The sequence below is a fragment of the Mesocricetus auratus genome, unplaced genomic scaffold, assembly GCF_017639785.1.
Source record: "Mesocricetus auratus isolate SY011 unplaced genomic scaffold, BCM_Maur_2.0 Super-Scaffold_100003, whole genome shotgun sequence".
Lineage (NCBI taxonomy): Eukaryota > Metazoa > Chordata > Mammalia > Rodentia > Cricetidae > Mesocricetus > Mesocricetus auratus.
In genome coordinates this window covers 22797137-22810013 of record NW_024429188.1, presented here as the reverse complement: position 1 = coordinate 22810013, position 12877 = coordinate 22797137, and the positions used below count along the sequence as shown (strand labels likewise).

Sequence of the window (12877 nt, the reverse complement as noted above, 5' to 3'; positions counted from 1 at the left end):
TGACAGCATGGGTGGGAAAGAGTCGCTCCCCCCTTATCAGTTGCAGCACTCAGGAAATGGGCCCTGCCCCTCGCCAAGATAGCACAGCAGAGCTGCCTAATGGTCAGAGGTGAGGGTGACCCAGCCCTGATATTATAAGCAAAAACGAGCTGTCCCCATTACTCATCAGACATGTGGTAGCATGGACAGGGGAGAGATGCCCTCCCTCCACCTCCTGCGAATCAATGCCTGAGATAGGTAGGGGAATGGGCCCTGGGGTCATAAAAGCAGGAGGGCTGTCCCTAACCTTCACCAACTACAGCACTCAAAGAGTGACCCCTGTGCCGCATCTGGGCAACATAACAGAGCTGGCCCTAGTGGTGTAGGCTTAGAAGAGCCTACCATTGGATGTTAAAGCAAGAGAATTGGCCTCACCACTCGTTCATTGCTGCAAGAGGTGAATTAGCCAGGGCAATGCTGGTGGAAAGGACAGGATAGAATTGACTAGAGGACCAACCCTACAGCTGCCCAGGCCCAGACTCAAGGTTATTACTTGGCCTGCCCCATCATCTACAGAATAAATAAAGTTAAAAAGAAGAAGAAAAAGAAATATATATATTGTGCTCTATAACTAGTCATAATGGGTTGTCATGTCAAAAAAATCTTCAAATGTATTTCCTTTAATGATGCTACAATGTATAAGAATATATGATTCCATATAACAACATATTAATAGAACATATAATTCCATAGATTAGATAGATAGTAAAAGGTAGATTCACATTGTGAAATCTAAAAGTTTATATATGGGTGCCATAAATATTTTGGACATACACTACATGTTCATTCAGTGGTAAAATGGTTGCCTAGTATGGATTCCTAGCATTGCAAAAAGTTTATTTGATGTTATATTCATATTTTAAAAGATTGGTACAAATTTCATTTAAAATGCTGCATCTAGAAGTATGTTAATATAGAGGTAAATTTTACCTTTAGGTTACAGACTATCATTTTAACTTAGGCTCATTACTTCTAACTAAAATAGCTTCAACAAAAGAAAATCTTGGTGTAAAGTAACTGTAGAAACAAATGGCCTCATCCACTATTAAACTTTATCTCAGAATATCTCACAGGATCTTGCCTTAACATGAAATAAATCTTATTCAGAATTTCAAATTCAGAGTTTGAAGCCAAATTCTCTGTTATACAATCATTTTCCTATGACAAATGATGTAAATATTATTACTATTCAATAATTTCTTGGGGGCAAATAACAAAAAGAAAAGAACCCTATGGTATCATATTTTTATGATTACAACAGATTCTAAAATATAAGGACCAATTTAATTTTAAGCCAACATAAATTTTGTTACTAGCCACTAAAAAATCACGTTTTGCTGAATGTTAAAACTTAAATGAAGCTACAAATATTTCTTTTATAATATTTAAGGATTTATAATTAGAAAAAACAGGCCTACATTAATCCCATACCTGTTTCTGCTAGGGTGTTTAAAATATAAGGAGTGTTTTATGTTATATATCAGAATCAATATGTAATATCATGTAATTTAATTAGTTGTAAGATATTGTAGTCTATTACACAAGATATCTCGAAGCCTAATTTTTCCCTAAAGTTTGTGAAATATCTTTCATATAATTCTATTAACACTGTTGTCAAATTATATGTGCACATAAAACATTTGGAGATCTGAATAAACCAGATTATTACTCATTTTGTGTGGGGTGTGATCTGGGATTTTGCATTTCTGTTATTCAGAAATAACAATGAACACACAAGTTCACTTGTCCAAGCCAAAAGAAAATTGTTATTTCTATTTTTTAAAGTTATATCATCATTAAACAGGATAATAATGATAAGTATTAGTAGAATTCTTGGACATAATTAGGCTTACGTTTCTAAGTATCTGGAAATTCTCAATTGGGGATAAAAATATAATAAATATATAAAGACACAAAAAGAATCAAGTATTTACTATAAATGTATAGAATACAAAGAAACATTTTTCATGCTTTAGCTGGACAAAATTAAGGAGAAGACAAAGCTCCTCCAAACTAATTGTGATTATGCTTATTTGGATAAATCCCTAATTGTACATTTTAAGAATATTTTAAAAAAAACAGAGCACTAAAAGCTTGATGAGAAATTCACCAGCCTAAATGAGCAATAATTAGTCTCATCCTTCCCAATATTGTTACCATCTATTATAAATGGTATAGTGAGAGGTCTTCAAAAATAGGAAAGAAAGCACAATTGATACGAATTTATGTTCCTTATCATCAATCATTTGACAAAAGCCCCCAAAATATAATCTTTCAATATTTCCTACAATTCTTCTCTGCTCAGTAAAATTTTCCTTCATTACATAAGCATTCTATTATAGTTACTGTCTACTGGAGAATCAAATTTGAAAGATGTCATTAGAAATTACTGTTCTCCTCAGAGCTCAAGGAACATTGTGGAACAGGAGGAGGAGAGATTTAGGAATGAGAGGGGAAGGAGAACACAGAGAACAGGACCCACTGAATCAACTAAGCAAGGCTCACATGGGCCCACAGAAACAGAAGCCACCAAGGGACCTGCCTAAGTCTGCATACATGCTGTGGTTGTTTAGCTTGGTGTTCTTGTTGGACTCTTAGCAGTGACTCTTTTGCCTGCTCTTGACACCCTTTTCGTCCTACTGGATTGCCTCATCAAACCTTGATATGAGGGTTTGGGCCTAATCTTACTGTATCTCTTGTTTTGTCATGTTAGTTGTTGTCTCTTGGAGGCTTGCTCCTTTCTGAAGGGGAGGATTGGATCTGGGGGAGAGGAGAGCTGAGGGATTGGGAGGAGTGGGGAAAGGGAAACTGTGGTTTGGATACATTTTATTAAAGAAGAATATTTTTTATCATTTTTTATTTTAATTTAAAATAGCTTGTTTTACATGTCAATCCCAGTTCCCTCTCCCTCCCCCTCCACCAGCACTCCCCTTCCCCCCCCAGCCTCCCACCCTATTGCCAAATCCTTCCACATAGGGGATATCTAGAGTCTGTCATTTCACTCTGGGTAGGGTCCAGGCACTCCCCTAAGAGTCCAGGCTGAGAGAGCATCCCTCATTGTGCTATGGGCACACGATGACTGTATTCCAGGGATAGACACTGATCCACAGCTCAGGGTCCCATAGGTTGCCCAGGCCTTCTCGCTGACACTCACATTTGGGGAGTCCAGATCAGTCCCATGCTGGCCTCCCCACTGTCAGTCTGGAGTCCAAGAGCTCTCCCCTGTTCAGATCAGCTGTCTCTGCTGGTTTTGCCAGCCCATTCTTTGCCAATTTGCTCATCACTCCTCTCTCTGTCACTGGGTTCTTTGGGTTCAGTTCAGTGATTAATTGTGTGTTTGCCTCTGCTTCCATCAGTCACAGGATGAAGGCTCCCGGATGGTTATAGACATCAAGTTCATTATCAGGAATGGGCATTCGAGGTGATCTCTCCACTATTGCTTAGCTTGCCAATTGGTGTTATCCCTTTAGATCACTCGAGGTCACTCTGGTGCCTGATCTGTCTTTTAACCTATGATTCCCTCTTCCCCCTATTCTACCCCCACCCACTCCGTGGCACAATGGATAGCGCATTGGACTTCTAAAGAAGAATATTTTCAATAAAAAAAAAGAAATTACTGCTTTCCATAAATTCCCTCTGGACTCTAAATTCTTTCCAGTGAGTCAGAAAATAATTGCCTGATAATAAGAAAGGAAGGAGGAAACAATTATAAAAAGATACATATGAATAAGCACAGGTGGGATGGCAGTACCTTAGCTAATACTGTGCTGTTTTCATTACTCCTTTGTACAAAGGCAGCATTACCTCCCCGGCAATAAATTAACTTCTCTAACATGTTTCTTAACAAGCAGTAATTGCTTGCTAAGAATTTAAGAATTGATTCGTACGTTCATATCCAAACTCTAGCAAATGAACAGTTAATGAAGTTTAGCACTGTTATTCTTCTTATTAAATTCCTACTAAAATGCCTACTTTCACAAAAAGTAGTTAATAAAAGGAAGATATAAGGACATCATGCTTTCTCAGGCTTCAGAACCTAAAGATGATGGTTTAAAATATTACTCTAAGGTTACCTATACTTAGGTCTTATGAGAAAACAAAAACAGTTTTCAATTGTCTTTATATATAATGTTAAAATATGTAATCAGTCCTTCTAGAGAAAGGAGACCATGAAAGAAGAGAGAGAAAAGAATGTGGGGAGGTGAGGGTAAGGGCAAACATCCAACACATGTAATGATTTTATATTTTATAAAACACTACTCAAGAAATTTCTGAGCTTGGCTCAACAACAATGTATTCATTCACCCTCCTATGAGACTTTGGTCCCTGCTTGAAAGCAGCTGTACAAACAATGTTTTCATGAGTTTTTATTTCAATCAAATCCCAAATTCTTCCATTGGTGAATTTTAATGAAAAGATCCTAAGGGATATATGATTTGCATACATATAAACATCATCATACCACCGCCTTCTACAGATGCTTTCACTCAACATAGCTATAAATGAACCTGTGAAAACAACAAAGAACTTACCAAGAGATATCTTGATGAGCTATAAGCAGGTTTCTTTTTAAACTGTCCTGCAGATGTTATAAACATAACAAGTAAGAGCAAAACTTGATATATACAAAAAAGCAATTGTGATAAAAGTTCTAGAAAATACTGGCAAAATTCTTAAGTTGATATAGATATTAATATTGGCTGTATAATTTTACATTTGAATTGAATACTCCTTTGCCAAAGGTATTCAATATTCATAATAATTTTAATTTTTAATTTTTATAGTGCTGGGAACTGAAACCAGGGCTTTATTTCTGATACTATTTCTTCCAATCCCTTACAACAACTTTAAATGGTAGGCTAATGAACTCAAGATGTTTTTACAGAACTAGAAAATGTTTCTAAGGAAATTAACTGAATCCTTTTTGTTTGAAGAAAGAAAATAAGGAATATACTAAAATATGTAACAACACAAGAAAATATATAATTGCTTTTTATTGTTATCAGTCACACTGGAAGCTTGTTCCCAATGGCTATAGTATCACAGATTAAAAGTCATTTAAGAGGAATATGATTCATTCAATAATGTTTAAGGCAATTTTAAGTTCTTGTTAACAATTTATATTCACAAGTTCAAGTTGTGAATAATGTGCTTTAATCCCGACATCCTAGTGCTGTGAGCCTAAAAAGGTAAATTGTTTAAGGTGTAACCTTGCTTCTTAATTCACAACTGAGTTATGTCCTCCTAGGAAGTGTGTGTGTGTGTGTGTGTGTGTGTGTGTGTGTGTGTGTGTGTGCGTGACAACTCTAAATCTCAAAAGGAGGGGAAAAAACAAAATTTCTGTTTCAATTGAAGACGGCTTATTCAAGGAGTGGGTGTTATTGGTAACCTTGTGAGAACCCTGTAAGAAAGAAAGGAAGGGAGGAATAGAGGAAGGAAGAGAGGATGGAAAAAGAAAGAGGGGTGAAAGGGAAAAGTGAGTTTAAGGAAATTTTACTATAGGAAACAGAATCATTGATTTTGCAAAAATGGTCTTAAAAGAAATATGATCTGTATGTATTAATAGTTCCTTCATAAGCTAACTTACTAAGTTCTCACAGATATAAAAGTAATCACCCTATGCACAAATTTCCTGCTTAAAATTATAAAGAACACCAACCCCACATCTGACAGAGGATTGATCTCCAAAATAAACAAAGAATTAAAGATGCTAGTCACCGAGACACCAAATCTCAATAGAGGAATCTTAAGAAATTGCTCAACACCGTTAGCCATCAGGGAAATGCAAATCAAAACAGGTCTAAGATACCATCTTACAAGTATCAGAATGACTAGAATAAAAAATATCAATGACAGTTTATGCTGGAGAGGATGAGGAGAAATGGGAACACTCCTCCATTGCTGGTGGGAATGCAAACTTTAGAAAGTAGTATGGTGGTTTCTCATGAAAATGGGAATCAATCTACCTCAAGATCCAGCAATTCCACTCTTAGGCATATATCCAAAGGATGTACATTCATACCACAAGGACATCTGTACAACTATGTTCACAGCAGCATTATTTATAACAGCCAGAATCTGGAAGCAACCTAGATGCCCCTCAACCAAAGAATGAATAAAGAAAATGTGGTACATTTACACAATGGAGTACTATATGACTGTAAAAAAACAAAACAAAACAATGACACCTTGAAACTCACGGACAAATGGATGGAAATAGAAGAAATCATCCTGAATGAGACAAGTGGTTATTAGACATAGAACAAAGCATAACTGGTCCACAACCCACAACCCCAGAAAAGCTGGGAAACAGGAAGGACCCTGAGGGAGACATACATGAACCCCCAAGAAGGGAAAAGGGACAAGACCACCTGAGTAAATTAGGAGCATGGGGTCAGTGGAAGGGAGGTAAAAGAAAGAGATAGAGGGAGCCATTATGGGATTCAGGAGAAACCTGGCACTCAGGAAATTTCTAAGAATCTACAAGGATGACCCCAACTAAGAATCTAAGCAATAGTGGACAGGCTACCTAAAATGCCCTTACCCTATAATGAGATTGATGACTACCTTATATGCTATCCTAGAGCCTTCATCCAATAGCTGATGGGAGCAGAAGCAGAGATTCACAGCAAAGCACTGAGTTGAACTCCTGGAATCCAGCTGTAGAAAGGGTGGAGTGATGAGCAAAGGGGTCAAGACCAGGCTGGAGAAACCAACAGAACAGGGGACCTGAACAAGGCTCATGGACCCCAGTCTAACAGCTGGGGAACCTGCATAAGACTGAACCAGGCACCCTAAACATGTGTGTCAGTCGGGGGACTTGGACAGTCTATGGGGTCGCTGGCAGTGGAACCAGTATTTATCCCTAGTGCATGAATGGGCTTTTGGAGCCCATTCCCTATGGAGGGATACTCTCCCAGCCTACATACATGGGGTAGTGCCTAGGTCCTGCCCCAAATGATGTAACAGACTTTGTTCATCCTCTATGGAAGGTGTTAACCTCCCTGAGGAGTGGATGGGGGGGGGGGTGGGATGGGAAGATGGTGGGGAGAATGGGAGGGCAGGAGGGAGAGGGAACTGGGATTGGTATTAAAATAAGAATGGTTTTAATTTAAATAAAAATTAATTTAAAATTTTATAAATTATAAGAAAATATTTAAGGTTCAGAAACTACCAATGATAACTTGAACTAAACTTTCAAAACAAACTGTTGGGTGACATAAATGTGGCTATTTACTCACTTTTTACATACAAAACAATTATAAATGTAAGCACTGGATTAATAAGCCTTTTCAAAGGAAAAGGCATATTTAGAACAATTCAGAGCCACCATGATCAACCTTGAAACTCAAGAAATGGTCTCATTAAATGCCAAGAATACTTATCATTAAACCAGTCTTCATTTTTGTCTTAATAGATATAAAGAGAAAGTAAAATTGATGAGTTATGGATATTGTAAAAGGAAAATTAGTAACAATATACTGTATTATTTGAAAAAATAACTGAAAAACAGAATTAACATCACATTCCTTAAGAATAGTTCATGGTGATTTTATATACAGCAAAGTCAGTCAGAAAATGGAATAAAATTCCATTTATAATAGGAATAAATACATTAAACTAGATATAAACCCAGCAACATATAGTAGTTTTGATTTAAAATGTATTAAATTTCCCTGAATGTAGACAGAAAATTCAAATAAAGAAGGATATATCACAGTTTGGGTGAGAAAAATTCAATAGTATTTAGCTATTATTTTTCCTTAAATTAACATTCCAATCCAGTTTAATCTCATTTAAAACACTGTGGGTTAGTACTGATACTTAACAAACTAAAACTACATTTCATACAAAAGGAAAAATAGTCAATAACTAAGAAATATTTGTTAAACCAAAACCTGAAGGTGAAGGAAACTGCTTGTTCAGATTGCAAATGTTCCAGTAACATCAATCCTTTGCAATTGCACTAAAAGAGAAGAGTGATAAATCTTGCTATAATGACTGGTTGGCTAAACATTTTTTGGAAAGTAAAACTCTCTAATATAAATTACCTTTTTATTTAAAAACATAAAACAAGATTTAAGTAAATGAGAATTCTGTATCAAAACTAAGGAAAAGATCTGTCCTAGCCATAAAAAAAACTACTAAATGACAGATATGGCAACATCAAAACTAAAACTTTCTTTTTTGATAAAAGACACTTAAGGGATTTTTCAGAATAATACATAGATCTCCAGCCTGTAATAAAAATCTCATTGTCCCCCTTTCTACTTAAGAAGTTATGCTTTAGTGAACCACTGTTTACTATGGATGGTTTTTGTTTGTTTTGTTTAACTTCTTCCATATCCATTCTCAAGTAGGTTTTTATAGTTCAAAGCCAATTCTATTAAAGATTTGTCATTCATTATGTAAGTCCTCTCAATTAAGCCATCTTGCATTCTAGTATAATTTATGGAATGCTTTTGTATATTTGTATTTATGAAACTGGAAGGTGCAACCAATAAAGATTCCATATTAAAAAGATTGTTATGGAATGCTATGCTCTGGAAATACTTTTAAAGTTACTATTTAATCAATATCACAACTGGAAAGCTATATCAGCAGTTAAGAGCACTGGCTAACCTTCCAGAGGATGCAAGTTCAATTCCCAGTACCACCTGGTAGGTCACAATCATCCATAACTGCAGTTATAAGATATCTGATGCCATTTTCTTGCTTCTACAGGCATCTGGCACACATGCAGTGTATAGGTAAAATGCAGGCAAAACACCCATACACATAAGAGACAAACGTAAGCAATTTAACCTTTTGTTCTGACAAGAAGAATGTGGCTTTAGGAAATACAGCAAGTATAAGAAAAATTATAGTATATGAGTGCTTATATATTGTAATCAAAACAATAATCCATACTTTGGCTGCCCCTAATTGGACAAGAAAGGAAAGGGCACTACATACTCACTAAATACCAAAACAGTATTGTAATTCTAAACATTTATGCATCGAACACAGGGGTACCCATATTTAAAAAAGAAACACTACTATGACTAAAACCACATATTTGACCCTCATTCAGTGATAGTGTCTCTCTTGACAACAGACAGCTTATCCAGAAAAAAAATCAACTAAACAGAAAAATGGAAGGGCTAAATGCTAAATCAAATGACAAACATTTACTGAACATCTTACCTAAACACGAAATAATATACATTCTTCTCAGAATCTCATGGAACTTTCTTCAAAATTGACCAAATACTTGGACACAAACCAAGTATCAACACCCTGCATCTTTCTGATCACCATGGATTAAAGATAGACATCAAAATAATAGAAACAGTAGAATGTATATAAACTCTTAGAAACTGAACAACTCACTACTGAAAAATGAGTCAAGACAGAAATAGAAAAGAAATTTTAAAACTGAATGGAAAGGGAAACACTGTACCTAATCCTATAAGACACAATAAAGACACTGACATAAGTTCACACACTTATGAAAACTATTTTATACAAAGAAGCCAGAAATACACATTGCAAAAAGACAGCATCTTCAACAAATGTGAAGCTGGTCAAGCTGTATTACTGTGTGTACATGAATGTAAATAGATCCATATTTATCATCCTGCACAAAACTCAAGGATTAAGGACCTCAATATAAGACACAATAACCTGAATCTGTTAGAACAGAAAGTGGTGAATAAACTTGAACTCACCGGCACAGGAGAAGACTATCTCAATAGGATACCAACAGTGCAGGCACTAAGACCAACGACTAATAAATTTAAATGAAGCTAAAGAGATTTTGGACAGCAAAGGATACCATTTATGCAAAGCTGCCATGCACAGAATTGGAATATTTCATATTTTCTCCTATAGGTGGAGGTTAAAGTTTTCAGTATGTGTGTTATAATCCAAATAACCACAGATGTCAGATAGCTAGTAAGAAGTTGTGGAGAATATGTAAGAAAAGGAAATAAAGTATAGTGTTATGGCAACATAAAGGGGACACTAGATTAGGAGGAGGGCAACAGCATGGAAAATGCATACACATACAAAAGCAATCTAAATAGAGTCACCAAATAATCGAGAAAACAGTGCCCCAACAAGATATGATATGCCACCAAATCAAACCTTCAGTGCTAGGAATGGATTACATCTTATTAAATAATTGGCCAAAGGGGTTCTGCAGAGATCCCTCCCCTACAAAAAAATCACCAGTTATTATGAGTCTATTATTTGCTCTTCACAAGTTGATGGTAAGGACATTATTACTGAAGACAACACTTATGTCACAGAGAAGTCAAGTTGGTACCTGACTACAAGTGTCTCTACTGACTAGTATTTGTGGTGCTGGGACGTACTCTGCAATTTCCCAGAGGACAAAGATACACATAAATACCACCCAACTACAAACCTAGTGACATATAACAGTGACCTGCCTACAAAAATACTGGTACAGCAGTGGCACAAATGTTATGAAAAAGACTAACCACTTTTTGATTAGATTTAAGGCGCAGTACATGAGATGGAACCCATGACTGCCACTGCTCTGGTAGCCAAGTACCGAACATTAGACAGGACAGGGGCCTGGGGGAAACCTACTACTATTATTCTGTTAAAGAAACATGGCAATAAAATGAGTCCTAGTGACATACTGCTATAATCATAAATGAGTACCTCACTAGGCCCTAATCAGAGAAGCTTAGAAGAAAACTAACACAGAAATCTAAAACTGGAATATATGCATAGAGTGACTTTGGAATATTCAACCTTAAATGGCATGTCATCATCAAACCTCTCCCCTTAAAGCTCATGGGTCTATGTAGAAGAGAAGGAAGAAAGACTCTAAAAGCCAGAGGTGGTGGATGCCAGGGAAACAGCATCATCAAGACTCAACAGAAATGATAAATCATATAAAATTGGAGACTATGCTTGCATGCATACTACCTGCAGACAGGCTCAAGCCAGCCTGGGTTCCAGCACTTAGATGAGGAAGGGGATACAGTGTCTCAACCACTAACAAACTATTTGCAATTGATACCTTCTGGCAAAATAAAAATAGTTTGGTCCAATTGGGTGTCCCTGGGTATGTCAACCACATTCCCCATGCCCAGAAGTAGCTTTTGTGTCTTAATCTTTTCTTGTTTGTTTGTATTGCTTTTGATGGTGTTTTTTTTTGAGAGATACAGAAATAAAGAGCAAATAAAATGAAGTTTACTGGGTAGGATGGTGGAGAGAATATAGGAGTTGGAAGAAGGGAAAATCATGATCAAAATATATTATATGAAAAAAACTTTTAACCAAAAGAACAACTGATATTTATATCATTTTGCATTTAATAATCAACTAGATACCTACTAAGATTAGCTTAGATTATATGAATTTCTAAAACAGAAGGAAAATCACAGAATATGATACATGTTTCTGTTTCCATAATGAATTTTTAAATTTCCTACAGGATTTTCACCTTATAATACCTTCATACAGTAAGAAATCTTTATAGTTTATCATTGTTCACAAATCAATTTACAACCATTAGCCAAAGCTTTAGTAGAAGTTCTAACTCACTATCACAGAATCTGATCTGAGATGTCCTTAATATTTTTTGGAGTTGGACATATTAACGTTAATTAGGGCTGCATACACACACACACACACACACACACACACACACACACACACTCCTCAAGATCTTCAGGAGCATTGTGAATTAATTTACTTTTTAAAATGTAATGCCAATATGACTTTATGATTTGGGCAGTGATGCTTTAAAGATAATACATGTACTCGGTGCTGAGAGTACATGTATTAATGGGAGACTGGTTTCTACATCTGATACCTGCAAATTATCATGTTTGAAAATGGAGGTGGGGTGGGAGGGTGGAAATCTGCCATGTTATAAAGAAATTTTCTTACTGTATTAGAACCCTACTTTATATACACAGTCACACAGACATACCATGGCTTAAATCTGAGTTCCTGTGGCACTTCCATGGATTAATTTTTAATATTTAGATTTCTAATCCATTTGGGAGTTATTATACATCATGAAATTTTTGATCTAAATCTTTTTCCAGATATCTACCTAGTTGTTTGAGCATCATATACAGTTTATACATCCTATTCTTAGTAGGTTCACATTCTATCTGTATTATACACTCAATTTACACATGTACTAAGGCTTAGTTCTTGATTTTTCTATTCAATATCATTGGTTTTTCTATTCACAGGCAAGCACCATATTATATTTATTGTAGAGGCTTTACGAAGCTTTATTGTTTGATAAATCTAATCCTTCATATTTTTCACTGTGTTTTGGATCGTATAGCTAATAGGTTTAATGAACTTATTTATAAGTTTGAATAAATCTTAAATTTAAGAATTCAATAAATTAACAATGGTGTTCTAAGTATAATTAGGATGCTAAATGATATATGGTAATCAATTAAGGGAGACTGTTTTAGAGATTCACAACTGATTAAAACTGAGAAAATAATATACCTCTGCAATTCAAGGCTACACTCAAGGCTCAGGAGAAATTACAGAATAGGGTACAAAATGCCTGTATGAGACAGAGGATAATTGCTAATTCATAGTGTCTCGTAATCACGACAGAGAAAATAAGTATGAAATCTGAAGAAGACTGGCATAATGACAACATGGGAATTGTAGGTCCACCCCTACATGAAGAGCTTCGGGTAGTCTATGGCTGCTAAGGGAGGAAGAATTAGTTTCCTCCAGGAAGGCGCTCCTTTATAGATTGTTCAATCTTAAGTGGTTATACACAACTGTTATGAAACAATTAAAATTAAGAAAAGATCATGAAATTGAGAGGGAGGGG

At 35.8% G+C, this 12877-nt stretch overlaps 1 protein-coding gene across 5 annotated transcripts in view; it reads right to left on the bottom strand.

The window, feature by feature from the left end:
- Cnksr2 (connector enhancer of kinase suppressor of Ras 2) overlaps window positions 1-12877 on the bottom strand; it is a 222923-nt gene that overhangs the window by 184018 nt on the left and 26028 nt on the right. The window lies entirely within an intron of this gene.